This window comes from Pleurodeles waltl, chromosome 12, assembly GCF_031143425.1.
Source record: "Pleurodeles waltl isolate 20211129_DDA chromosome 12, aPleWal1.hap1.20221129, whole genome shotgun sequence".
NCBI classification, from domain to species: Eukaryota; Metazoa; Chordata; class Amphibia; order Caudata; family Salamandridae; genus Pleurodeles; species Pleurodeles waltl.
This window is the reverse complement of record NC_090451.1, coordinates 2,147,442-2,174,635: the sequence shown is the minus strand read 5'-3', so window position 1 is coordinate 2,174,635 and position 27,194 is coordinate 2,147,442. Positions and strand designations below refer to the sequence as shown.

Sequence of the window (27,194 nt, the reverse complement as noted above, 5' to 3'; positions counted from 1 at the left end):
GTGACCCCTCTCGTCGCCTCTATAGTTAGACTTCAAGACAGCTGGTTTGTTTACCGATACAATTCTTGTCACCTTAGGTTGTGGTTTTTTAAAATAAGAAGGCTCGGTCCCACTGTCTGGCTACCCTTATATATATACGTCATCACTTTACATAGTCTCAACTCTCGCTATGTGGATCGTAGGTGCAGAAGGCAGAGAGTGAGACACTGATGCAGTCAAAATACGTTTGTGAGTTGAAAAATACTGGCAGCGGTGGGATTTGAACCCACGCCTTAAAAGAGACTCGAACCTTAATCCAGTGCCTTAGACCGCTCGGCCACACTACCCTGTGCAAACCTGTTTCTGTAAGCTTTCTGAAGTGAGATGTTCTGTTGTATAGGGGAGTTGGAGAATAAGGGTGTATAGCCTGTGAAGTGATCCTAGGAAAGTCAACGCCAACAGCAGCAGGCACGTGATACATTCAGTAGGTCAGGATTGGCCAAGGGCCATGGGAGGTGTCAGGGAGCGCCAGTCCTGAGAGTCCGTAGGAAGACAACCCTTACATTGGCGTCCCGCACGCGCTGCTTATCTTTCTTTAAGGATAAGGAATCAAACTATCTAGGTCCCTCAACTTACCAACCCTCCGCCTCAGGAAAGATTTTGTGATTCATGAGCAGAACCCGGCTGGCGCTGTTTACAGTAATGCCTAAGCACGGTACTCAACTGAGCGGTGTTTCCAAACTGAGCCGTTGTACTGCCGGAAGCACCATGGGATATATGTCATTTAACTTTCACATAAAATAGGGTTAACCCAGCCCTACCACATACTAAAAACTAAAGACAGAACAATAAACCGACTAGGATGGGATTCAAACACACGCGTGCAGAGCACAAAGGATTAACAGTCCATCGCCTTAACCACTCGGCCACCTCGTCTGCAAAGCACCATGTTTCAGGAGTACAAAATATGGTAGCCAAAATGTGTTCTATTAGGTGATAGTTGTCTAAACATAATAAAGAGCATATATTTACAGATTGTTATGGTAACTTGTTGTCTTCAGCTTTGCTCTATACAACCTTGTTGTTTATCCCTACTTCAGCTTGAATTTATATGTTAAATGTAATGTAATCATGAAAATTACACTTTCCAAACGTGTTCTATCCATATGTGATGTACTATCACATTACCCTCAAATGAGCTAAGATTGCTTTAATTCAGTTGTACGTGGATTTAAAGTGCAATATCATACAAATATTGTACTGGTATGGCGCTTTCGAGTCTCTAGGTGTCAGTTATTGGTGGTGTGCTTACATGTCAACATTAGGCAGCAAATAGTACACAATTAAGGAAAACTGCCTTCCCATTTAATGTGCATTGTTCTGCAAAATGTTTAAGTAGGAGAAAGTAAAACTTAGTTTATAAAACCACCTAAACTGGGAGTATTGCCGCTACAGCTATGACACTTCAGTTTAAAAACGTACGTGCATCAACAAGAAATATTTTTGCGCTAAATAAATTGCTGTCCGACTACTCACGTAATGCATAAAACTGAGGCAGTCGTAATTACAATACATTGAAGTAATATTTTGGTAGTTTTTGTTGACGATGACTCCGCAGCAAGCGATCAGATTACTTTTTATTAGTGAAGGCGCGTCAGAGCCTTGATAAGTAAACTTACAAGGAGACACGCCTAGGTCGATGAACCTTTTAGACCAGGTTCGGGGACTTCCCAGTACGAGATGTCTTTTGGCATCACAAATCAATAGATCAATATCTCAACAACAAGCGCAATAACTAATCAGCATGCTAATCAATAACCTTTAATGAGAGTCAATAAAGTGAACACACCATGATCTTTCAGTCATGAATAACCACACCAATTTAGTTAAGTGTTAGGATATTTATTTCCCTACTGGTTACAATCTAAAGTCATTTCTGTTAATCTCATCAGCAATTCATCTCATTAGTAACTCTTCAGATTTGCAATTAGAAACGCAATTAATCAATGCATAGAGAATATTCACTCAGTATTAACACATAATTATTAAGAAGCAACTTAGCAAAGTCTCAGTAGTGCATGGTTCAACAAAGCAAGAACTCAGTCATTTGTCTATTTGCGTCAGATGTTAGTGAACACCTTAAATAACCTCGTATTAGCATCAGCATGTTGGGCTTCATGCAAAACAATTTAGCAAACACAAATTTGGAAAACATCTAACTATGGCCTCTATCAAAGAGCAGTTGGTACCTAGAAAGAAAAGGCAAACAGACAATTACAATTTTCATCAGATAGTTACCCATCCAACGGATCAGCAAACAGCGTCAGTCTTCGTCCTCGGTACATCAGTCGTTTGCATCATCAGCAAAGAAAGGACAGGGCAAAGTATCAGTATGGCATAGCTAAGGAACAAGAACTTCCCTCATATAGAGGAGAAGTAAGTATCAGGTAAGGAATAAGTAAAGGGTGGTTTAGAGTAACAGGGCGAACAAACGGCAAAGTCTCAAACGAAATGGCCTAAATTGCTCAGTAGAATGGCAAAGAATGGCTTGGAGTGGAATGTCCAATAAATGCCTGATTTCTCCTCGGGTCATGTGGTTAAATCAAAACTGTCTAATTTAATCCTAATTCCTCAATGGATAATCATTGGTGCATCGCCATCTCTGTCCAATAATCTTCACCAGAGTTTTACACAAACCACAGTTCTCATGTCGTTGATTGGCCCATGTTCTTGACGTTTTCATCGGTTGGAATGTCAGGTAAGAAAAGTTACATTTTACGCTACAGTCAGTAGTTCCATTGTTTTCTCCTACTCCAGGCAGCCTTGCACCTGTTTACAAATTACACTGTTGCATTCAGCAAGAATGTCTCCTTGAGCAAGTAGGGTCCCATGAGAAAGAATTTACTACAGCTACACACATCTCTAGCTTCTGGGAAAGTACAGTTTCATGTCCTTCAGGAAAATAGCACATTGCACGTTAGAAAAAGACAGTTTAATATGAGACCAGGCAGCTAGGCACAGACCTTCGCTAAACTAAGGCCTACTGCTTAATGAACAAACTCCTAATACATAACTCCAATTTTGATATGTTAATACAAATTAAAAACATTAGTACATAATTAATTCAGCATTAATAACTTTCATTAGTCTTCGTATACATTGGTAGCCACTCCCCGTGGGCACATTTCAAACGTGTGCATTATTTCTACGTTAACACATTTTTTATGCAGCTTCATTACACAATATATTGTAAGCTTTTCATGTTAATATTAATTTTAAAAGACACACTCCAGCAATCCATCCTCTGATGACTCTTGTCATCACACAAATCTTCCCTACTAATTTTACATACTAAAATTCCCTCATATCAATCTCTTCCCTTCTTGGTTTCCCCTTTGATCTTGCCCTGAATAATTTTTCCCTTTGTTTTTCTTCCCTCCTCCTATTAATTTTCGCCATCTTCAATTTTATTCTTTTACTAATTTTACATGCCACCCATGATCCAAATAAGCAATCAATAACAATCAATATCCCCTGTATTATTTTAGACAATATCCCATGCCAAATGTTACTAATCCAATTTCCCACTGAAGCAAATCCTTTCCCAACCTTTTTCCAAACACCTGGTTCTTTCAAATCCTTCAAGTCCGTACTATCCCTAGTCAAGTTAGTAAGCATACTTCTAATCTCATTACTATTATCTGGTATGTAAGCGCAACAATTACACCCATTGAGCAATCTACAAACTCTGCCATTTTTCACTAAAAGAATGTCTAAAGCAAGCCTGTTTTGAAGAGTCATAGCCCCCTCCGCAGCAAGTTCACTATCCATCAGGAGTATAGCCCCTGAAAAGTTTGTCAGCATGTTATCCTCAATAGTAGAAAACTTTTGAATCATTATGGAGTTCATAATAACTCCCACTGAAGAAATTATCGTCCCAAATATGTCTCCTACTACACCAGCAGCAGTCTCTTTCTTATGTCTAGTACGATGTAATTCAGACAATTTTGGTAACCTTTCCAAATCGTCAAGTTGATATATCTTTGGGAAAACTATCCCCAAATAACATGTCCCATACTATCCCTTTGGAAGACGGTAATAAGCATTAAGTCCACATATATAATAAATCCCGGGGATTGCTAGATCCTGTCCATTTAACATGAACGTCCATTTACTCTGAAACAAAAACACACGCTTACATTCACTCATTCCCACAAACACATTGTCATAGTATGATTTGGTCTTGGATATGCAAAGCTTTCCTACATGTAGTGCGTCTAAAGCTAACTTCCCTTGTTCTCTAATTGCACTATAACCGTCACTACTAGCAAAGGCCCGTTGCTGTAATCCTTTCTCTAGTTTACCCTTCAATGCCCTTCTTCTCTCTTCCGTGTGATCTAAAAAGCTTTTCTCTACAGGTGTAAGCAAACATGTCAAATTATTGTGGTGTGCATAAGATGTACTAATTATTAATGTCGCCTGAAAGAATCCATTAACTAACTTTATGCTATAGTACTTAGCTACCCCACTCACATCCTCTATGATAGGCACATTAGAAAACACAAGATCATGATTTGAGTAAAAAAATTGAATCTCTTCTTGGTTATAGAATCTTGTTAGTAACAGACTACAACGTATCCCATATGTTAATGACAGTCTATGATAGGTAACCCCCTCTTGTACCGAAACAGGAATCTGTGTACACACAAAACAATCTTTTGCATCCATTGTGTCAACATACTCACTCAGCAAGCGATAGAAAACATCAGTGGATAGTTCCCCTTTCGAGTTAGTTCCCTCATGCAAGTATCTTGTATCCAGCTCAAACCTCTCCCAGGCTGTTAGTGCAGTGGTAGTCTCAGGAATTGTAGCATTGTTAGTCCCACTTTTATCCATTAGTGTCATACTCACAACCACGACCCTAATGAATATTTATTACATGAACCTTTTTTGCAAAAGTATTTGGTTCAAGTAAACTTAAAGTGTTGGGATTCAAGCCCACGGCTCCAGAGAGAGTGGAGCCTAAATCTAGCCAGTTTAGCCTGCTCAGCCACGCTACCTCACATCTACAAGCTCACAACTATAGTAACTTGGCCAAACACTGTGGACACCCGCTGTGGTGACCTGGCTATGCAGGGTAACGCAGCATTCACCGACCGTTGAGCGAGTTACAGGTGAAAAGCAAAGTATAATAACTGTCTGCATATAATATATGTCTTTCATTATTTATTCTTCTTCCCCATTGTATGTTTGCTCTCTGCTTTAGAAACGCAAGCTGTCATCACTGCAAGGAAACGTATCACACAGCGTTCTACTGTTTACACTCACTGAACTTTCAGCATCACAGTGACCCCTCTCGTCGCCTCTATAGTTAGACTTCAAGACAGCTGGTTTGTTTACCGATACAATTCTTGTCACCTTAGGTTCTGGTTTTTTAAAATAAGAAGGCTCGGTCCCACTGTCTGGCTACCCTTATATATATATGTCACCACTTTACATAGTCTCACCTCTCGCTATGTGGATCGTAGGTGCAGAAGGCAGAGAGTGAGACACTGATGCAGACAAAATACGTTTGTGAGTTGAAAAATACTGGCAGTGGTAGGATTCGAACCCACGCCTCCAAAGAGACTGGAGCCTTAATCCAGCGCATTAGACCGCTCGGCCACACTACCCTGTGCAAACCTGTTTCTGTAAGCTTTCTGAAGTGAGATGTTCTGTTGTATAGGGGAGTTGGAGAATAAGGGTGTATAGCCTGTGAAGTGATCCTAGGAAAGTCAACGCCAACAGCAGCAGGCACGTGATACATTCAGTAGGTCAGGATTGGCCCCGGGCCATGGGAGGTGTCAGGGAGTGCCAGTCCTGAGAGTCCGTAGGAAGACAACCCTTACATTGGCATCCCGCACACGCTGCTTCTCTTTCTTTAAGGATAAGGAATCAAACTATCTACGTCCCTCAACTTACCAAACCTCCGCCTCAGGAAAGATTTTGTGATTCATGAGCAGAACCCGGCTGGCGCTGTTTACAGTAATGCCTAAGCACAGTACTCAACTGAGCGGTGTTTCCAAACTGAGCCGTTGTACTGCCGGAAATACCATGGGATAGGTCATTTAACTTTCACATAAAATAGGGTTAACCCAGCACTACCACATACTAAAAACTAAAGACGGAACAATAAACCGACGAGGATAGGATTCGAACCCACGCGTGCAGAGCACAATGGATTAGCAGTCCATCGCCTTAACCACTCGGCCACCTCGTCTTCAAAACACCATCTTTCAGGAGTACAAAATATGGTAGCCAAGATGTGTTCTATTAGGTGATAGTTGTCTAAACATAATAAAGAGCATATATTTACAGATTGTTATGGTAACTTGTTGTCTTCAGCTTTGCTCTATACGACCTTGTTGTCCATCCCTACTTCAGCTTGAATTTATATGTTAAATGTAATGTAATCATGAAAATTACACTTTCCAACGTGTTCTATCCATATGTGATGTACTATCACACTACCCTCAAATGAGCTAAGATTGCTTTAATTCAGTTGTACGTGGATTTAAAGTGCAATATCATACAAATATTGTACTGTTATGGCGCTTTCGAGTCTCTAGGTGTCAGTTATTGGTGGTGTGCTTACATGTCAACATTAGGCAGCAAATAGTACACAATTAAGGAAAACTGCCTTCCCATTTAATGTGCATTGTTCTGCAAAAAGTTTTAAGTAGGAGAAAGTAAAACTTAGTTTATAAAAGCACCTAAACTGGGAGTATTGCCGCTACAGCTATGACACTTCACTTTAAAAACGTACGTGCATCAACAAGAAATATTTTTGCGCTAAATAAATTGCTGTCCGACTACTCACGTAATGCATAAAACTGAGGCAGTCGTAATTACAATACATTGAAGTAATATTTTGGTAGTTTTTGTTGACGATGACTCCGCAGCAAGCGATCAGATTACTTTTTATTAGTGAAGGCACGTCAGAGCCTTGATAAGTAAACTTACAAGGAGACACGCCTAGGTCGATGAACCTTTTAGACCAGGTTCGGGGACTTCCCAGTACGAGATGTCTTTTGGCATCACAAATCAATAGATCAATATCTCAACAACAATCGCAATAACTAATCAGCATGCTAATCAATAACCTTTAATGAGAGTCAATAAAGTGAACACACCATGATCTTTCAGTCACGAATAACCACACCAATTTAGTTAAGTGTTAGGATATTTATTTCCCTACTGGTTACAATCTAAAGTCATTTCTGTTAATCTCATCAGCAATTCATCTCATTAGTAACTCTTCAGATTTGCAATTAGAAACGCAATTAATCAATGCATAGAGAATATTCACTCAGTATTAACACATAATTATTAAGAAGCAACTTAGCAAAGTCTCAGTAGTGCATGGTTCAACAAAGCAAGAACTCAGTCATTTGTCTATTTGCGTCAGATTTTAGTGAACACCTTAAATGACCTCGTATTAGCATCAGCATGTTGGGCTTCATGCAAAACAATTTAGCAAACACAAATTTGGAAAACATCTAACTATGGCCTCTATCAAAGAGCAGTTGGTACCTAGAAAGAAAAGGCAAACAGACAATTACAATTTTCATCAGATAGTTACCCATCCAACGGATCAGCAAACAGCGTCAGTCTTCGTCCACGGGACATCAGTTGTTTGCATCATCAGCAAAGAAAGGACAGGGCAAAGTATCAGTATGGCATAGCTAAGGAACAAGAACTTCCCTCATATAGAGGAGAAGTAAGTATCAGGTAAGGAATAAGTAAAGGGTGGTTTAGAGTAACAGGGCGAACAAACGGCAAAGTCTTAAACTAAATGGCCTAAATGGCTCAGTAGAATGGCAAAGAATGGCTTGGAGTGGAATGTCCAATAAATGCCTGATTTCTCCTCGGGTCATGTGGTTAAATCAAAACTGTCTAATTTACTCCTAATTCCTCAATGGATAATCATTGGTGCATCGCCATCTCTGTCCAATAATCTTCACCAGAGTTTTACACAAACCACAGTTCTCATGTCGTTGATTGGCCCATGTTATTGACGTTTTCATCGGTTGGAATGTCAGGTAAGAAAAGTTACATTTTACGCTACAGTCAGTAGTTCCATTGTTTTCTCCTACTCCAGGCAGCCTTGCACCTGTTACAAATTACACTGTTGCATTCAGCAAGAATGTCTCCTTGAGCAAGTAGGGTCCCATGAGAAAGAATTTACTACAGCTACACACATCTCTAGCTTCTGGGAAAGTACAGTTTCATGTCCTTCAGGAAAATAGCACATTGCACGTTAGAAAAAGACAGTTTAATATGAGACCAGGCAGCTAGACACAGACCTTCGCTAAACTAAGGCCTACTGCTTAATGAACAAACTCCTAATACATAACTCCAATTTTGATATGTTAATACAAATTAAAAACATTAGTACATAATTAATTCAGCATTAATAACTTTCATTAGTCTTCGTATACATTGGTAGCCACTCCCCGTGGGCACATTTCAAACGTGTGCATTATTTCTACGTTAACACATTTTTTATGCAGCTTCATTACACAATATATTGTAAGCTTTTCATGTTAATATTAATTTTAAAAGACACACTCCAGCAATCCCTCCTCTGATGACTCTTGTCATCACAGAAATCTTCCCTACTAATTTTACATACTAAAATTCCCTCATATCAATCTCTTCCCTTCTTGGTTTCCCCTTTGATCTTGCCCTGAATAATTTTTCCCTTTGTTTTTCTTCCCTCCTCCTATTATTTTTCGCCATCTTCAATTTTATTCTTTTACTAATTTTACATGCCACCCATGATCCAAATAAGCAATCTATAACAATCAATATCCCCTGTATTATTTTAGACAATATCCCATGCCAAATGTTACTAATCCAATTTCCCACTGAAGCAAATCCTTTCCCAACCTTTTTCCAAACACCTGGTTCTTTCAAATCCTTCAAGTCCGTACTATCCCTAGTCAAGTTAGTAAGCATACTTCTAATCTCATTACTATTATCTGGTATGTAAGCGCAACAATTATACCCATTGAGCAATCTACAAACTCTGCCATTTTTCACTAAAAGAATGTCTAAAGCAAGCCTGTTTTGAAGAGTCATAGCCCCCTCCGCAGCAAGTTCACTATCCATCAGGAGTATAGCCCCTGAAAAGTTTGTCAGCATGTTATCCTCAATATAAGACAACTTTTGAATCTTTATGGAGTTCATAATAACTCCCACTGAAGAAATTATCGTCCCAAATATGTCTCCTACTACACCAGCAGCAGTCTCTTTCTTATGTCTAGTACGATGTAATTCAGACAATTTTGGTAACCTTTTCAAATCGTCAAGTTGATATATCTTTGGGAAAACTATCCCCAAATAACATGTCCCATACTATCCCTTTGGAAGACGGTAATAAGCATTAAGTCCACATATATAATAAATCCCGGGGATTGCTGGATCCTGTCCATTTAACATGAACGTCCATTTACTCTGAAACAAAAACACACGCTTACATTCACTCATTCCCACAAACACATTGTCATAGTATGATTTGGTCTTGGATATGCAAAGCTTTCCTACATGTAGTGCGTCTAAAGCTAACTTCCCTTGTTCTCTAATTGCACTATAACCGTCACTACTAGCAAAGGCCCGTTGCTGTAATCCTTTCTCTAGTTTACCCTTCAATGCCCTTCTTCTCTCTTCCGTGTGATCTAAAAAGCTTTTCTCTACAGGTGTAAGCAAACATGTCAAATTATTGTGGTGTGCATAAGATGTACTAATTGTTAATGTCGCCTGAAAGAATCCTTTAACTAACTTTATGCTATAGTACTTAGCTACCCCACTCACATCCTCTATGATAGGCACATTAGAAAACACAAGATCATGATTTGAGTAAAAATATTGAATCTCTTCCTGGTTATAGAATCTTGTTAGTAACAGACTACAACGTATCCCATATGTTAATGACAGTCTATGATAGGTAACCCCCTCTTGTACCGAAACAGGAATCTGTGTACACACAAAACAATCTTTTGCATCCATTGTGTCAACATACTCACTCAGCAAGCGATAGAAAACATCAGTGGATAGTTCCCCTTTCGAGTTAGTTCCCTCATGCAAGTATCTTGTATCCAGCTGAAACCTCTCCGAGGCTGTTAGTGCAGTGGTAGTCTCAGGAATTGTAGCATTGTTAGTCCCACTTTTATCCATTAGTGTCATACTCACAACCACGACCCTAATGAATATTTATTACATGAACCTTTTTTGCAAAAGTATTTGGTTCAAGTAAACTTAAAGTGTTGGGATTCAAGCCCACGGCTCCAGAGTGACTGGAGCCTAAATCTAGCCAGTTTAGCCTGCTCAGCCACACTACCTCACATCTACAAGCTCACAACTATAGTAACTTGGCCAAACACTGTGGACACCCGCTGTGGTGACCTGGCTATGCAGGGTAACGCAGCATTCACCGACAGTTGAGCGAGTTACAGGTGAAAAGCAAAGTATAATAACAGTCTGCATATAATATATGTCTTTCCTTATTTATTCTTCTTCCCCATTGTATGTTTGCTCTCTGCTTTAGAAACGCGAGCTGTCATCACTGCAAGGAAACGTATCACACAGCGTTCTACTGTTTACACTCACTGAACTTTCAGCATCACAGTGACCCCTCTCGTCGACTCTATAGTTAGACTTTAAGACAGCTGGTTTGTTTACCGATACAATTCTTGTCACCTTAGGTTGTGGTTTTTTAAAATAAGAAGGCTCGGTCCCACTGTCTGGCTACCCTTATATATATACGTCACCACTTTACATAGTCTCACCTCTCGCTATGTGGATCGTAGGTGCAGAAGGCAGAGAGTGAGACACTGATGCAAACAAAATACGTTTGTGAGTTGAAAAATACTGGCAGCGGTGGGATTCGAACCCACGCCTCCAAAGAGACTGGATCCTTTATCCAGCACCTTAGACCGCTCGGCCACACTACCCTGTGCAAACCTGTTTCTGTAAGCTTTCTGAAGTGAGATGTTCTGTTGTATAGGGGAGATGGAGACTAAGGGTGTATAGCCTGTGAAGTGATCCTAGGAAAGTCAACGCCAACAGCAGCAGGCACGTGATACATTCAGTAGGTCAGGATTGGCCCCGGGCCATGGGAGGTGTCAGGGAGCGCCAGTCCTGAGAGTCCGTAGGAAGACAACCCTTACATTGGCGTCCCGCACGCGCTGCTTCTCTTTCTTTAAGGATAAGGAATCAAACGATCTACGTCCCTCAACTTACCAACCCTCCGCCTCAGGAAAGATTTTGTGATTCATGAGCAGAACCCGGCTGGTGCTGTTTACAGTAATGCCTAAGCACAGTACTCAACTGAGCGGTGTTTCCAAACTGAGCCGTTGTACTGCCGGAAATACCATGGGATATGTCATTTAACTTTCACATAAAATAGGGTTAACCCAGCCCTACCACATACTAAAAACTAAAGACAGAACAATAAACCGACGAGGATGGTTTTCGAACCCACGCGTGCAGAGAAAAATGGATTAGCAGTCCATCGTCTTAACCACTCTGCCACCTCGTCTTCAAAACACCATGTTTCAGGAGTACAAAATATGGTAGCCAAAATGTGTTCTATTAGGTGATAGTTGTCTAAACATAACAAAGAGCATATATTTACAGATTGTTATGGTAACTTGTTGTCTTCAGCTTTGCTCTATACGACCTTGTTGTCCATCCCTACTTCAGCTTGAATTTATATGTTAAATGTAATGTAATCATGAAAATTACATTTTCCAAACGTGTTCTATCCATATGTGATGTACTATCAAACTACCCTCAAATGAGCTAAAATTGCTTTAATTCAGTTGTACGTGGATTTAAAGTGCAATATCATACAAATATTGTACTGGTATGGCGCTTTCGAGTCTCTAGGTGTCAGTTATTGGTGGTGTGCTTACATGTCATCATTAGGCAGCAAATAGTACACAATTAAGGAAAACTGCCTTCCCATTTAATGTGCATTGTTCTGCAAAAAATTTTAAGTAGGAGAAAGTAAAACTTAGTTTATAAAACCACCTAAACTCGGAGTATTGCCGCTACAGCTAAGACACTTCAGTTTAAAAACGTACGTGCATCAACAAAAAATATTTTTGCGCTAAATAAATTGCTGTCCGACTACTCACGTAATGCATAAAACTGAGGCAGTCGTAATTACAATACATTGAAGTAATATTTTGGTAGTTTTTGTTGACGATGACTCCGCAGCAAGCGATCAGATTACTTTTTATTAGTGAAGGCGCGTCAGAGCCTTGATAAGTAAACTTACAAGGAGACACGCCTAGGTCGATGAACCTTTTAGACCAGGTTCGGGGACTTCCCAGTACGAGATGTCTTTTGGCATCACAAATCAATAGATCAATATCTCAACAACAATCGCAATAACTAATCAGCATGCTAATCAATAACTTTTAATGAGAGTCAATAAAGTGAACACACCATGATCTTTCAGTCATGAATAACCACACCAATTTAGTTAAGTGTTAGGATATTTATTTCCCTACTGGTTACAATCTAAAGTCATTTCTGTTAATCTCATCAGCAATTCATCTCATTAGTAACTCTTCAGATTTGCAATTAGAAACGCAATTAATCAATGCATAGAGAATATTCACTCAGTATTAACACATAATTATTAAGAAGCAACTTAGCAAAGTCTCAGTAGTGCATGGTTCAACAAAGCAAGAACTCAGTCATTTGTCTATTTGCGTCAGATTTTAGTGAACACCTTAAATAACCTCGTATTAGCATCAGCATGTTGGGCTTCATGCAAAACAATTTAGCAAACACAAATTTGGAAAACATCTAACTATGGCCTCTATCAAAGAGCAGTTGGTACCTAGAAAGAAAAGGCAATCAGACAATTACAATTTTCATTAGATAGTTACCCATCCAACGGATCAGCAAACAGCGTCAGTCTTCGTCCTCGGGACATCAGTCGTTTGCATCATCAGCAAAGAAAGGACAGGGCAAAGTATCAGTATGGCATAGCTAAGGAACAAGAACTTCCCTCATATAGAGGAGAAGTAAGTATCAGGTAAGGAATAAGTAAAGGGTGGTTTAGAGTAACAGGGCGAACAAACGGTAAAGTCTCAAACTAAATGGCCTAAATGGCTCAGTAGAATGCCAAAGAATGGCTTGGAGTGGAATGTCCAATAAATGCCTGATTTCTCCTCGGGTCATGTGGTTAAAATAAAAACTGTCTAATTTACTCCTACTTCCTCAATTGATAATCATTGGTGCATCGCCATCTCTGTCCAATAATCTTCACCAGAGTTTTACACAAACCACAGTTCTCATGTCGTTGATTGGCCCATGTTATTGACGTTTTCATCGGTTGGAATGTCAGGTAAGAAAAGTTACATTTTACGCTACAGTCAGTAGTTCCATTGTTTTCTCCTACTCCAGGCAGCCTTGCACCTGTTACAAATTACACTGTTGCATTCAGCAAGAATGTCTCCTTGAGCAAGTAGGGTCCCATGAGAAAGAATTTACTACAGCTACACACATCTCTAGCTTCTGGGAAAGTACAGTTTCATGTCCTTCAGGAAAATAGCACATTGCACGTTAGAAAAAGACAGTTTAATATGAGACCAGGCAGCTAGGCACAGACCTCCGCTAAACTAGGCCTACTACTTAATGAACAAACTCCTAATACATAACTCCAATTTTGATATGTTAATACAAATTAAAAACATTAGTACATAATTAATTCAGCATTAACCTCTTAAATGCGGGCGTCGGCCACTGGCCGACGCCCACACACCCTCCCTTGTGCGGGTCACGACCAGTGGCCGACACCAGGAAGGGCATTAATAAGGATTTATTTTTTATTTTTTTTCCCCCCCCGGGAGACACGGAAGCTACCGTGTCTCCCCCTGCCCCCCACCCGCCCCTTTGTGACGTCAGCGCGCCGCGAGGCGCGCTGACGTTGCAAAGGTGTTTTCCCCATGAAAGCAGGAAGCAGCCTTGCGGCCGCTTCCTGCTTTCATTGGGAAAACGGCCTTTTTCACGTTCGGGAAGGCCTCGTAAGAAAGGGGAGAGTCTCCCCTTTCTTACGAGGCCTTCCTGAAAGTGTTTCCTGGCCCCCGGTCGCAGCTGTGCTGCGATCGGGGGCCAGGAAACACTTTCAGGTTTCCTGGCTCCCCCGATCGCAGCACAGCTGCGATCGGGGGGGTCAGGAAACATTTTGAAAAGGCCTCGTAAGAAAGGGGAGACTCTCCCCTTTCTTACGAGGCCTTCTGATACTGTTTCTGGCCCTCGATCGCAGCTGTGCTGCGATCGGGGGCCAGAAACAGTTTCAGAAGGCCTTGTAAGAAAGGGGAGAGTCTCCCCTTTCTTATGAGGCCTTCTGAAACGGTTTCCTGGCCCCCGATCGCAGCACAGCTGCGATCGGGGGCCAGGAAACCCCACTAGACACCAGGGATTTCACTTTTGGGGGGCAGCCCCCCCCCCGGAAAACGGGCCGCCCCCCCCCGGATAATTTTCCTAAAAAAATAAAAAGGTAGGTGCCCCCTGGGGAGGGGGGGGGGCGCGATCGCGTCCCCCCCCCCCTGGGGATTTTTTTTTTTTTTCAAAAAAAAAAATAAATTAAAAAAAAATGAAATGACAGGGGGTCGCCCGTGGGCAGGGTGACCCCCTGTGGGGGCATTTTTTTTTTTAGATGTTGTAGGGTTTCCCTGGGGGCCATTTTGGCCCCCAAGGAAACCATACAACAACTAAAAAAAAATATATGTATATATCTATATATATATATCTATGTAGATAGATATATCTAGGTACATGGATATATCTATAGATATATCTATGTAGATATATATTTATATATATATATATAGGTAGATCTGTATCAAAGAGATTTATAAAGCGCGCTACTCACCTGTGAGGGTCTCAAGGCGCTGGGGGGGGGACGGGGGGGAGGGAAAGGGGCTAGGAGGTTCACTGTTCAAAAAGCCAGGTTTTGAGGCCCTTCCTGAAAAGAAGTAGGTTTTGGGTCTTGCGAATGTGGGTTGTGAGTGCGTTCCATGTTTTGGGTGCAATGTAGGAGAAGGATCTGCCCCCGGTGGTGGTGTGTTTGATGCGGGGGTCAGAGGCGAGAGAGAGGTCAGCTGAACGGACGTTTCGTGTGGGGGTGTGGAAGGTGACTCTCGTTGAGGTAGGCAGGGCCTGTGTTGTGGAGTGATTTGTGTGTGAGGATGAGGATCTTGAAGGTGATCCTTTTGTCAATGGGGAGCCAGTGGAGGGATTTGAGGTGTGGAGAGATGTGTTCGTGTCGGTGGAGGTCGAGGATGAGTCGTGCTGCTGAGTTCTGGATGCGTGTAGTTTGCACTTGAGTTTTAGAGTGGTGCCGGCGTAGAGGGCGTTTCTGTAATCAAGCCTGCTGCTGATGAGTGCGTGAGTGACAGTTTTTCTGGTCTCTGTGGGGATCCATTTTAATGTTTTTCAGTATACGGAGTTTGTTGAAGCATGAGGAGGTAAGAGCGTTGATTTGTTGGGTCATAGAGAGGGAGGAGTCTAGGATGATGCTGAGGTTGCGTGCGTAGTTGGCGGGGGTGGGTGCAGGGCCTAGCGTGGTGGGCCACCATGGGGGGTCCCAGGTTTTTTTGGTGAGGGCCAAAGAGGATTATTTCGGTTTTGCTTGAGTTGAGTTTCAGGTGGTTGGCTGTCATATATACATCACTTTTGTCAATATGTGTGTGGTTTCCCTGGGGGGAAAAGGGTCCGACTTGTCTAGTGGCAGTTTTAGTGCCATAAAAAAGCGCAGAAGGTTTATATGCCTACTGCAAAGAGCACATCTGTATTTTATGTAAATAGCTGAGTACATTAGTAAAGTCTATGGAGAGATGAAGGGCACTTTTGCTGGGTGGTAATGAGGGAATCCGAGGAGGAGGGAGTGGGAGCACCAATAATGATTGTTGGACTGGGCGCAGGAGGTGCTAAAGACTGTGACGAATGGTATGTGACAAGGTGTTTTTTGAGTGTCTTGAAAGTACGTGCAGATTGAGGGAAGAAGCGCAGGTAAGGTGGCCTCTACTGTTGCACGTATCTCACACACACCATCAATTTTGTGACTGTCTACGTAGGCTAGTGTTTTAGAGCAACAGTTTAGCCAATAGCAGAGATGGCATCTTGATGGATGACTGCTGCCTGCACTCGGGTTATAGAGGACCGCTCTGACATAGGATCAGAGACTGAGACATCAGATACTGAGACAGCATCTGAGGGATAGGACAATGGCGCAGACTCTGGGAGTGATTTTTCAGTCAGAGGAGTCCCATTCGAAAACTCCTCTTCCAGTACATTATGAGGGAGGTGATGAGGACAGTCCTGCTGTCCCTTCGCAAGCTGTTCGTGCAACTGGGTAATAGTGGTTTAGGCCAACCCAGAGAGCAGGTGAATGCGGCGGCAAGCAGAGAGAGAGTGCTCTCTTGGGAGCTCACCAATTTAGTTCAGCCCCAAATTCCACCACCCAAATCATATTGTGGAGACATCAAAATTGTCTAAGGCAAAACAAACTGGTTTTGTAAGGCAGGCACCTGTGTTTTTGGTCCTGGATTCGGCGGCCATATAGAGAAACACACTAAACCCAAACATTTCTGGAAACTAGACATTCGGGGGAGTCCACAGAGGTGTGACTTGTGTGGATTCCCCAAAGTTTTCTTACCCAGAATACCCTGCAAAGCTGAAATGTTGAGAAAAAACTCTATTTTTCTCGCATTTCTGTCACACAAACTACAGGAATATGCTGGGATCCACAACATTCCTACCACCCAGTGACTCCTCACCTGTCCTGATAAAAACACTACCCCACTTGAGTGCCTACACCTAGTGCCTGTGTCAGGAATGGATCACCCCAGGGTCAACAGCTGCCTCAGGTAAGGACCAACATTGACCGTTGTGTGATCTATTCCTGTCGCAGGCACCAGGCCTAACCACACAAGTGAGGTATCATATTTATCGGGAGACTTGGGGGAACGCTGGGTGGAAGGAAATTTGTGGCTCCCCTCAGATTCCAGAACTTTCTGTCACCGAAATGTGTGGAAAACGTGGTATTTTAGCCACATTTTGAGGTTTGCAAAGGATTCTGGGTAACAGAACCTGGTCCGAGCCCCACAAGTCACCTCATCTTGGATTCCCCTGGGTTTCTAGTTTACAAAAATGTGCTGGTTTGCTAGGTTTCCCCAGGTGCCGGCTGAGCTAGAGGCCAAAATCCACAGGTAGGCACTGTTTTCAATGAAAAAATGTGATGTGTCCACGTTCTGTTTTGGGGCATTTCCTGTCGCGGGCGCTAGGCCTACCCACACAAGTGAGGTATCATTTTTATCGGGAGACTTAGGGGAACGCCGGGTGGAAGGAAATTTGTGGCTCCTCTCAGATTCCAGAACTTTCTGTCACCGAAATGTGAGGAAAACTTGTTTTTTTAGCCACTTTTTGAGGTTTGCAAAGGATTGTGGGTAACAGAACCTGGTCCGAGCCCCGCGAGTCACCCCTCCTTGTATTGCCCTAGGTCTCTAGTTTTCAGAAATGCACAGGTTTGGTAGGTTTCCCTAGGTGCCGGCTGAGCTAGAGGCCAAAATCTACAGGTAGGCACTTCTCAAAAAACACCTCTGTTTTCTTCCTAAAATTTTGATGTGTCCACGTTGCGCTTTGGGGCGTTTCCTGTCGCGGGCGCTAGGCCTACCCACACAAGTGAGGTATCATTTTTATCGGGAGACTTGGGGGAACGCCGGGTGGAAGGAAATTTGTGGCTCCTCTCAGATTCCAGAACTTTCTGTCACCGAAATCTGAGGAAAACTTGTTTTTTTAGCCACTTTTTGAGGTTTGCAAAGGATTCTGGGTAACAGAACCTGGTCCGAGCCCCGCGAGTCACCCCTCCTTGGATTGCCCTAGGTCTCTAGTTTTCAGAAATGCACAGGTTTGGTAGGTTTCCCTAGGTGCCGGCTGAGCTACAGGCCAAAATCTACAGGTAGGCACTTCTCAAAAAACACCTCTGTTTTCTTCCAAAAATTTTGATGTGTCCACGTTGCGCTTTGGGGCGTTTCCTGTCGCGGGCGCTAGGCCTACCCACACAAGTGAGGTATCATTTTTATCGGGAGACTTGGGGGAACGCCGGGTGGAAGGAAATTTGTGGCTCCTCTCAGATTCCAGAACTTTCTGTCACCGAAATCTGAGGAAAACTTGTTTTTTTATCCACTTTTTGAGGTTTGCAAAGGATTCTGGGTAACAAAACCTGGTCCGAGCCCCGCGAGTCACCCCTCCTTGGATTGCCCTAGGTCTCTAGTTTTCAGAAATGCACAGGTTTGGTAGGTTTCCCTAGGTGCCGGCTGAGCTAGAGGCCAAAATCTACAGGTAGGCACTTCTCAAAAAACACCTCTGTTTTCTTCCAAAAATTTTGATGTGTCCACGTTGCGCTTTGGGGCGTTTCCTGTCGCGGGCGATAGGCCTACCCACACAAGTGAGGTATCATTTTTATCGGGAGACTTGGGGGAACGCCGGATGGAAGGAAATTTGTGGCTCCTCTCAGATTCCAGAACTTTCTGTCACCGAAATGTGAGGAAAACTTGTTTTTTTAGCCACTTTTTGAGGTTTGCAAAGGATTCTGGGTAACAGAACCTGGTCCGAGCCCCGCGAGTCACCCCTCCTTGGATTGCCCTAGGTCTCTAGTTTTCAGAAATGCACAGGTTTGGTAGGTTTCCCTAGGTGCCGGCTGAGCTAGAGGCCAAAATCTACAGGTAGACACTTCTCAAAAAACACCTCTGTTTTCTTCCAAAAATTTTGATGTGTCCACGTTGCGCTTTGGGGCGTTTCCTGTCGCGGGCGCTAGGCCTACCCACACAAGTGAGGTATCATTTTTATCGGGAGACTTGGGGGAACACAGAATAGCAAAACAAGTGTTATTGCCCCTTATCTTTCTCTACATTTTTTCCTTCCAAATATAAGAGAGTGTGTAAAAAAGACGTCTATTTGAGAAATGCCCTGCAATTCACATGCTAGTATGGGCACCTCGGAATTCAGCGATGTGCAAATAACCACTGCTCCTCAAAACCTTATCTTGATCCCATTTTGGAAATGCAAAGGTTTTCTTGATACCTCTTTTTCACTCTTCATATTTCAGCAAATGAATTGCTGTATACCCAGTATAGAATGAAAACCAACTGCAGGGTGCAGCTTATTTATTGGCTCTGGGTACCTAGGGTTCTTGATGAACCTACAAGCCCTTTATATCCCCGCAACCAGAAGAGTCCAGCAGACAAAACGGTATATTGCTTTCAGAAATCTGACATCGCAGGAAAAAGTTACAGAGTAAAACATAAAGAAAAATGGCTGTTGTTTTCAGCTCAATTTCAATATTTTTTTATTTCAGCTGTTATTTTCTGTAGGAAAACCTTGTAGGATCTACACAAATGACCCCTTGCTGAATTGAGAATTTTGTCTAGTTTTCAGAAATGTTTAGCATTCCGGGATCCAGCATTGGTTTCACACCCATTCCTGTCACTAACTGGAAGGAGGCTGAAAGCACCAAATATAGTAGAAATGGGGTATGTCCCAGTAAAATGCCAAATTTGTGTTGAAAAATTCGGTTTTCTGATTCAAGTCTGCCCGTTCCTGAAAGGTGGGAAGATAGTGATTTCAGCACCAGAAACCCTTGGTTGATGGCATTTTCAGGGAAAAAACCACAAGCCTTCTTCGGCAGCCCTTTTTTCCCATTTTTTTGGAAAAAACAAAATTTTCACTGTATTTTGGCTATTTTCTTGGTCTCCTCCAGGAGAAACCACCAACTCTGGGTACCATTAGAATCCCTAGGATGTTGGAAAAAAAGGACGCAAATTTGGCGTGGTTAGCTTATGTGGACAAAAAGTTATGAAGCCCTAAGCGCGAACTACCCCAAATAGCCAAAAAAGGGCTCAACACTGGGGGGGGAAAGGCCCAGCAGCTAAGGGGTTAATAACTTTCATTAGTCTTCGTATACATTGGTAGCCACTCCCCGTGGGCACATTTCAAACGTGTGCATTATTTCTACGTTAACACATTTTTTATGCAGCTTCATTACACAATATATTGTAAGCTTTTCATGTTAATATTAATTTTAAAAGACACATTCCAGCAATCCCTCCTCTGATGACTCTTGTCATCACACAAATCTTCCCTACTAATTTTACATACTAAATTCCCTCATATCAATCTCTTCCCTTCTTGGTTTCCCCTTTGATCTTGCCCTGAATAATTTTTCCCTTTGTTTTTCTTCCCTCCTCCTATTATTTTTCGCCATCTTCAATGTTATTCTTTTACTAATTTTACATGCCACCCATGATCCAAATAACCAATCTATAACAATCAATATCCCCTGTATTATTTTAGACAATATCCCATGCCAAATGTTACTAATCCAATTTCCCACTGAAGCAAATCCTTTCCCAACCTTTTTCCAAACACCTGGTTCTTTCAAATCCTTCAAGTCCGTACTATCCCTAGTCCAGTTAGTAAGCATACTTCTAATCTCATTACTATTATCTGGTATGTAAGCGCAACAATTACACCCATTGAGCAATCTACAAACTCTGCCATTTTTCACTAAAAGAATGTCTAAAGCAAGCCTGTTTTGAAGAGTCATAGCCCCCTCCGCAGCAAGTTCAGTATCCATCAGGAGTATAGCCCCTGAAAAGTGTGTCAGCATGTTATCCTCAATAGTAGACAACTTTTGAATCTTTATGGAGTTCATAATAACTCCCACTGAAGAAATTATCGTCCCAAATATGTCTCCTACTACACCAGCAGTAGTCTCTTTCTTATGTCTAGTACGATGTAATTCAGACAATTTTGGTAACCTTTTCAAATCGTCAAGTTGATATATCTTTGGGAAAACTATCCCCAAATAACATGTCCCATACTATCCCTTTGGAAGACGGTAATAAGCATTAAGTCCACATATATAATAAATCCCGGGGATTGCTGGATCCTGTCCATTTAACATGAACGTCCATTTACTCTGAAACAAAAACACACGCTTACATTCACTCATTCCCACAAACACATTGTCATAGTATGATTTGGTCTTGGATATGCAAAGCTTTCCTACATGTAGTGCGTCTAAAGCTAACTTCCCTTGTTCTCTAATTGCACTATAACCGTCACTACTAGCAAAGGCCCGTTGCTGTAATCCTTTCTCTAGTTTACCCTTCAATGCCCTTCTTCTCTCTTCCGTGTGATCTAAAAAGCTTTTCTCTACAGGTGTAAGCAAACATGTCAAATTATTGTGGTGTGCATAAGATGTACTAATTGTTAATGTCGCCTGAAAGAATCCTTTAACTAACTTTATGCTATAGTACTTAGCTACCCCACTCACATCCTCTATGATAGGCACATTAGAAAACACAAGATCATGATTTGAGTAAAAATATTGAATCTCTTCCTGGTTATAGAATCTTGTTAGTAACAGACTACAACGTATCCCATATGTTAATGACAGTCTATGATAGGTAACCCCCTCTTGTACCGAAACAGGAATCTGTGTACACACAAAACAATCTTTTGCATCCATTGTGTCAACATACTCACTCAGCAAGCGATAGAAAACATCAGTGGATAGTTCCCCTTTCGAGTTAGTTCCCTCATGCAAGTATCTTGTATCCAGATCAAACCTCTCCCAGGCTGTTAGTGCAGTGGTAGTCTCAGGAATTGTAGCATTGTTAGTCCCACTTTTATCCATTAGTGTCATACTCACAACCACGGCCCTAATGAATATTCATTACATGAACCTTTTTTGCAAAAGTATTTGGTTCAAGTAAACTTAAAGTGTTGGGATTCAAGCCCACGGCTCCAGAGAGACTGGAGCCTAAATCTAGCCAGTTTAGCCTGCTCAGCCACACTACCTCACATCTACAAGCTCACAACTATAGTAACTTGGCCAAACACTGTGGACACCCACTGTGGTGACCTGGCTATGCAGGGTAACGCAGCATTCACCGACAGTTGAGCGAGTTACAGGTGAAAAGCAAAGTATAATAACTGTCTGCATATAATATATGTCTTTCCCTATTTATTCTTCTTCCCCATTGTATGTTTGCTCTCTGCTTTAGAAACGCGAGCTGTCATCACTGCAAGGAAACGTATCACACAGCGTTCTACTGTTTACACTCACTGAACTTTCAGCATCACAGTGACCCCTCTCGTCGCCTCTATAGTTAGACTTCAAGACAGCTGGTTTGTTTACCGATACAATTCTTGTCACCTTAGGTTGTGCTTTTTTAAAATAAGAAGGCTCGGTCCCACTGTCTGGCTACCCTTATATATATACGTCACCACTTTACATAGTCTCACCTTTCGCTATGTGGATCGTAGGTGCAGAAGGCAGAGAGTGAGACACTGATGCAGACAAAATACGTTTGTGAGTTGAAAAATACTGGCAGCGGTGGGATTCGAACCCACGCCTCCAAAGAGACTGGAGCCTTAATCCAGCGCCTTAGACCGCTCGGCCACACTACCCTGTGCAAGCTTGTTTCTGTAAGCTTTCTGAAGTGAGATGTTCTGTTGTATAGGGGAGTTGGAGAATAAGGGTGTATAGCCTGTGAAGTGATCCTAGGAAAGTCAAGGCCAACAGCAGCAGGCACGTGATACATTCAGTAGGTCAGGATTGGCCCCGGGCCATGGGAGGTGTCAGGGAGCGCCAGTCCTGAGAGTCCGTAGGAATACAACCCTTACATTGGCGTCCCGCAAGCGCTGCTTCTCTTTCTTTAAGGATAAGGGATCAAACTATCTACGTCCCTCAACTTACCAACCCTCCGCCTCAGGAAAGATTTTGTGATTCATGAGCAGAACCCGGCTGGCGCTGTTTACAGTAATGCCTAAGCACAGTACTCAACTGAGCGGTGTTTCCAAACTGAGCCGTTGTACTGCCGGAAAAACCATGGGATATGTCATTTAACTTTCACATAAACTAGAGTTAACCCAGCCCTACCACATACTAAAAACTAAAGACGGAACAATAAACCAACAAGGATGGGATTCGACCCCACGCGCGCAGAGCACAATGGATTAGCAGTCCATCGCCTTAACCACTCGGCCACCTCGTCTTCAAAACACCATGTTTCAGGAGTACAAAATATGGTAGCCAAAATGTGTTCTATTAGGTGATAGTTGTCTAAACATAATAAAGAGCATATATTTACAGATTGTTATGGTAACTTGTTGTCTTCAGCTTTGCTCTATACGACCTTGTTGTCCATCCCTACTTCAGCTTGAATTTATATGTTAAACGTAATGTAATCATGAAAATTACATTTTCCAAACGTGTTCTATCCATATGTGATGTACTATCACACTACCCTCAAGTGAGCTAAGATTGCTTTAATTCAGTTGTACGTGGATTTAAAGTGCAATATCATACAAATATTGTACTGGTATGGCGCTTTCGAGTCTCTAGGTGTCAGTTATTGGTGGTGTGCTTACATGTCAACATTAGGCTGCAAATAGTACACAATTAAGGAAAACTGCCTTCCCATTTAATGTGCATTGTTCTGCAAAAAGTTTTAAGTAGGAGAAAGTAAAACTTAGTTTATAAAACCACCTAAACTGGGAGTATTGCCGCTACAGCTATGACACTTCAGTTTAAAAACGTACGTGCATCAACAAGAAATATTTTTGCGCTAAATAAATTGCTGTCCGACTACTCACGTAATGCATAAAACTGAGGCAGTCGTAATTACAATACATTGAAGTAATATTTTGGTAGTTTTTGTTGACGATGACTCCGCAGCAAGCGATCAGATTACTTTTTATTAGTGAAGGCGCGTCAGAGCCTTGATAATAAACTTACAAGGAGACACGCCAAGGTCGATGAACCTTTTAGACCAGGTTCGGGGACTTCCCAGTACGAGATGCCTTTTGGCATCACAAATCAATAGATCAATATCTCAACAACAATCGCAATAACTAATCAGCATGCTAATCAATAACCTTTAATGAGAGTCAATAAAGTGAACACACCATGATCTTTCAGTCATGAATAACCACACCAATTTAGTTAAGTGTTAGGATATTTATTTCCCTACTGGTTACAATCTAAAGTCATTTCTGTTAATCTCATCAGCAATTCATCTCATTAGTAACTCTTCAGATTTGCAATTAGAAACGCAATTAATCAATGCATAGAAAATATTCACTCAGTATTAACACATAATTATTAAGAAGCAACTTAGCAAAGTCTCAGTAGTGCATAGTTCAACAAAGCAAGAACTCAGTCATTTGTCTATTTGCGTCAGATTTTAGTGAACACCTTAAATAACCTCGTATTAGCATCAGCATGTTGGGCTTCATGCAAAACAATTTAGCAAACACAAATTTGGAAAACATCTAACTATGGCCTCTATCAAAGAGCAGTTGCTACCTAGAAAGAAAAGGCAAACAGACAATTACAATTTTCATCAGATAGTTACCCATCCAACGGATCAGCAAACAGCGTCAGTCTTCGTCCTCGGGACATCAGTCGTTTGCATCATCAGCAAAGAAAGGACAGGGCAAAGTATCAGTATGGCATAGCTAAGGAACAAGAACTTCCCTCATATAGAGGAGAAGTAAGTATCAGGTAAGGAATAAGTAAAGGGTGGTTTAGAGTAACAGGGCGAACAAACGGCAAAGTCTCAAACGAAATGGCCTAAATGGCTCAGTAGAATGGCAAAGAATGGCTTGGAGTGGAATGTCCAATAAATGCCTGATTTCTCCTCGGGTCATGTGGTTAAATCAAAACTGTCTAATTTACTCCTAATTCCTCAATGGATAATCATTGGTGCATCGCCATCTCTGTCCAATTATCTTCACCAGAGTTTTACACAAACCACAGGTGTCATGTCGTTGATTGGCCCATGTTATTGACGTTTTCATCGGTTGGAATGTCAGGTGAGAAAAGTTACATTTTACGCTACAGTCAGTAGTTCCATTGTTTTCTCCTACTCCAGGCAGCCTTGCACCTGTTACAAATTACACTGTTGCATTCAGCAAGAATGTCTCCTTGAGCAAGTAGGGTCCCATGAGAAAGAATTTACTACAGCTACACACATCTCTAGCTTCTGGGAAAGTACAGTTTCATGTCCTTCAGGAAAATAGCACATTGCACGTTAGAAAAAGACAGTTTAATATGAGACCAGGCAGCTAGGCACAGACCTTCGCTAAACTAAGGCCTACTGCTTAATGAACAAACTCCTAATACATAACTCCAATTTTGATATGTTAATACAAATTAAAAACATTAGTACATAATTAATTCAGCATTAATAACTTTCATTAGTCTTCGTATACATTGGTAGCCACTCCCCGTGGGCACATGTCAAACGTGTGCATTATTTCTACGTTAACACATTTTTTATGCAGCTTCATTACACAATATATTGTAAGCTTTTCATGTTAATATTAATTTTAAAAGACACACTCCAGCAATCCCTCCTCTGATGACTCTTGTCATCACACAAATCTTCCCTACTAATTTTACATACTAAAATTCCCTCATATCAATCTCTTCCCTTCTTGGTTTCCCCTTTGATCTTGCCCTGAATAATTATTCCCTTTGTTTTTCTTCCCTCCTCCTATTATTTTTCACCATCTTCAATTTTATTCTTTTACTAATTTTACATGCCACCCATGATCCAAATAAGCAATCTATAACAATCAATATCCCCTGTATTATTTTAGACAATATCCCATGCCAAATGTTACTAATCCAATTTCCCACTGAAGCAAATCCTTTCCCAACCTTTTTCCAAACACCTGGTTCTTTCAAATCCTTCAAGTCCGTACTATCCCTCGTCAAGTTAGTAAGCATACTTCTAATCTCATTACTATTATCTGGTATGTAAGCGCAACAATTACACCCATTGAGCAATCTACAAACTCTGCCATTTTTCACTAAAAGAATGTCTAAAGCAAGCCTGTTTTGAAGAGTCATAGCCCCCTCCGCAGCAAGTTCAGTATCCATCAGGAGTATAGCCCCTGAAAAGTTTGTCAGCATGTTATCCTCAATATTAGACAACTTTTGAATCTTTATGGAGTTCATAATAACTCCCACTGAAGAAATTATCGTCCCAAATATGTCTCCTACTACACCAGCAGCAGTCTCTTTCTTATGTCTAGTACGATGTAATTCAGACAATTTTGGTAACCTTTTCAAATCGTCAAGTTGATATATCTTTGGGAAAACTATCCCCAAATAACATGTCCCATACTATCCCTTTGGAAGACGGTAATAAGCATAAAGTCCACATATATAATAAATCCCGGGGATTGCTGGATCCTGTCCATTTAACATGAACGTCCATTTACTCTGAAACAAAAACACACGCTTACATTCACTCATTCCCACAAACACATTGTCATAGTATGATTTGGACTTGGATATGCAAAGCTTTCCTACATGTAGTGCGTCTAAAGCTAACTTCCCTTGTTCTCTAATTGCACTATAACCGTCACTACTAGCAAAGGCCCGTTGCTGTAATCCTTTCTCTAGTTTACCCTTCAATGCCCTTCTTCTCTCTTCCGTGTGATCTAAAAAGCTTTTCTCTACAGGTGTAAGCAAACATGTCAAATTATTGTGGTGTGCATAAGATGTACTAATTGTTAATGTCGCCTGAAAGAATCCTTTAACTAACTTTATGCTATAGTACTTAGCTACCCCACTCACATCCTCTATGATAGGCACATTAGAAAACACAAGATCATGATTTGAGTAAAAATATTGAATCTCTTCCTGGTTATAGAATCTTGTTAGTAACAGACTACAACGTATCCCATATGTTAATGACAGTCTATGATAGGTAACCCCCTCTTGTACCGAAACAGGAATCTGTGTACACACAAAACAATCTTTTGCATCCATTGTGTCAACATACTCACTCAGCAAGCGATAGAAAACATCAGTGGATAGTTCCCCTTTCGAGTTAGTTCCCTCATGCAAGTATCTTGTATCCAGCTCAAACCTCTCCCAGGCTGTTAGTGCAGTGGTAGTCTCAGGAATTGTAGCATTGTTAGTCCCACTTTTATCCATAAGTGTCATACTCACAACCACGACCCTAATGAATATTTATTACATGAACCTTTTTTGCAAAAGTATTTGGTTCAAGTAAATTTAAAGTGTTGGGATTCAAGCCCACGGCTCCAGAGAGACTGGAGCCTAA

General features: G+C 41.5%; 6 non-coding genes across 6 annotated transcripts; all 6 read right to left on the bottom strand.

The window, feature by feature from the left end:
• Positions 1-244: 244 nt before the first annotated feature.
• Positions 245-326, bottom strand: TRNAL-AAG (transfer RNA leucine (anticodon AAG)). The gene has a single exon. It is a non-coding gene; the product is annotated as a tRNA-Leu (tRNA).
• A 5,243-nt stretch (positions 327-5,569) lies between these two features.
• On the bottom strand, positions 5,570-5,651 carry TRNAL-AAG (transfer RNA leucine (anticodon AAG)). The gene has a single exon. It is a non-coding gene; the product is annotated as a tRNA-Leu (tRNA).
• Positions 5,652-6,156: 505 nt separating this feature from the next.
• Positions 6,157-6,238, bottom strand: TRNAS-GCU (transfer RNA serine (anticodon GCU)). The gene has a single exon. It is a non-coding gene; the product is annotated as a tRNA-Ser (tRNA).
• Positions 6,239-10,891: 4,653 nt separating this feature from the next.
• TRNAL-AAG (transfer RNA leucine (anticodon AAG)) lies at positions 10,892-10,973 on the bottom strand. The gene has a single exon. It is a non-coding gene; the product is annotated as a tRNA-Leu (tRNA).
• An 11,463-nt stretch (positions 10,974-22,436) lies between these two features.
• Positions 22,437-22,518, bottom strand: TRNAL-AAG (transfer RNA leucine (anticodon AAG)). The gene has a single exon. It is a non-coding gene; the product is annotated as a tRNA-Leu (tRNA).
• A 505-nt stretch (positions 22,519-23,023) lies between these two features.
• Positions 23,024-23,105, bottom strand: TRNAS-GCU (transfer RNA serine (anticodon GCU)). The gene has a single exon. It is a non-coding gene; the product is annotated as a tRNA-Ser (tRNA).
• Positions 23,106-27,194: the final 4,089 nt, after the last annotated feature.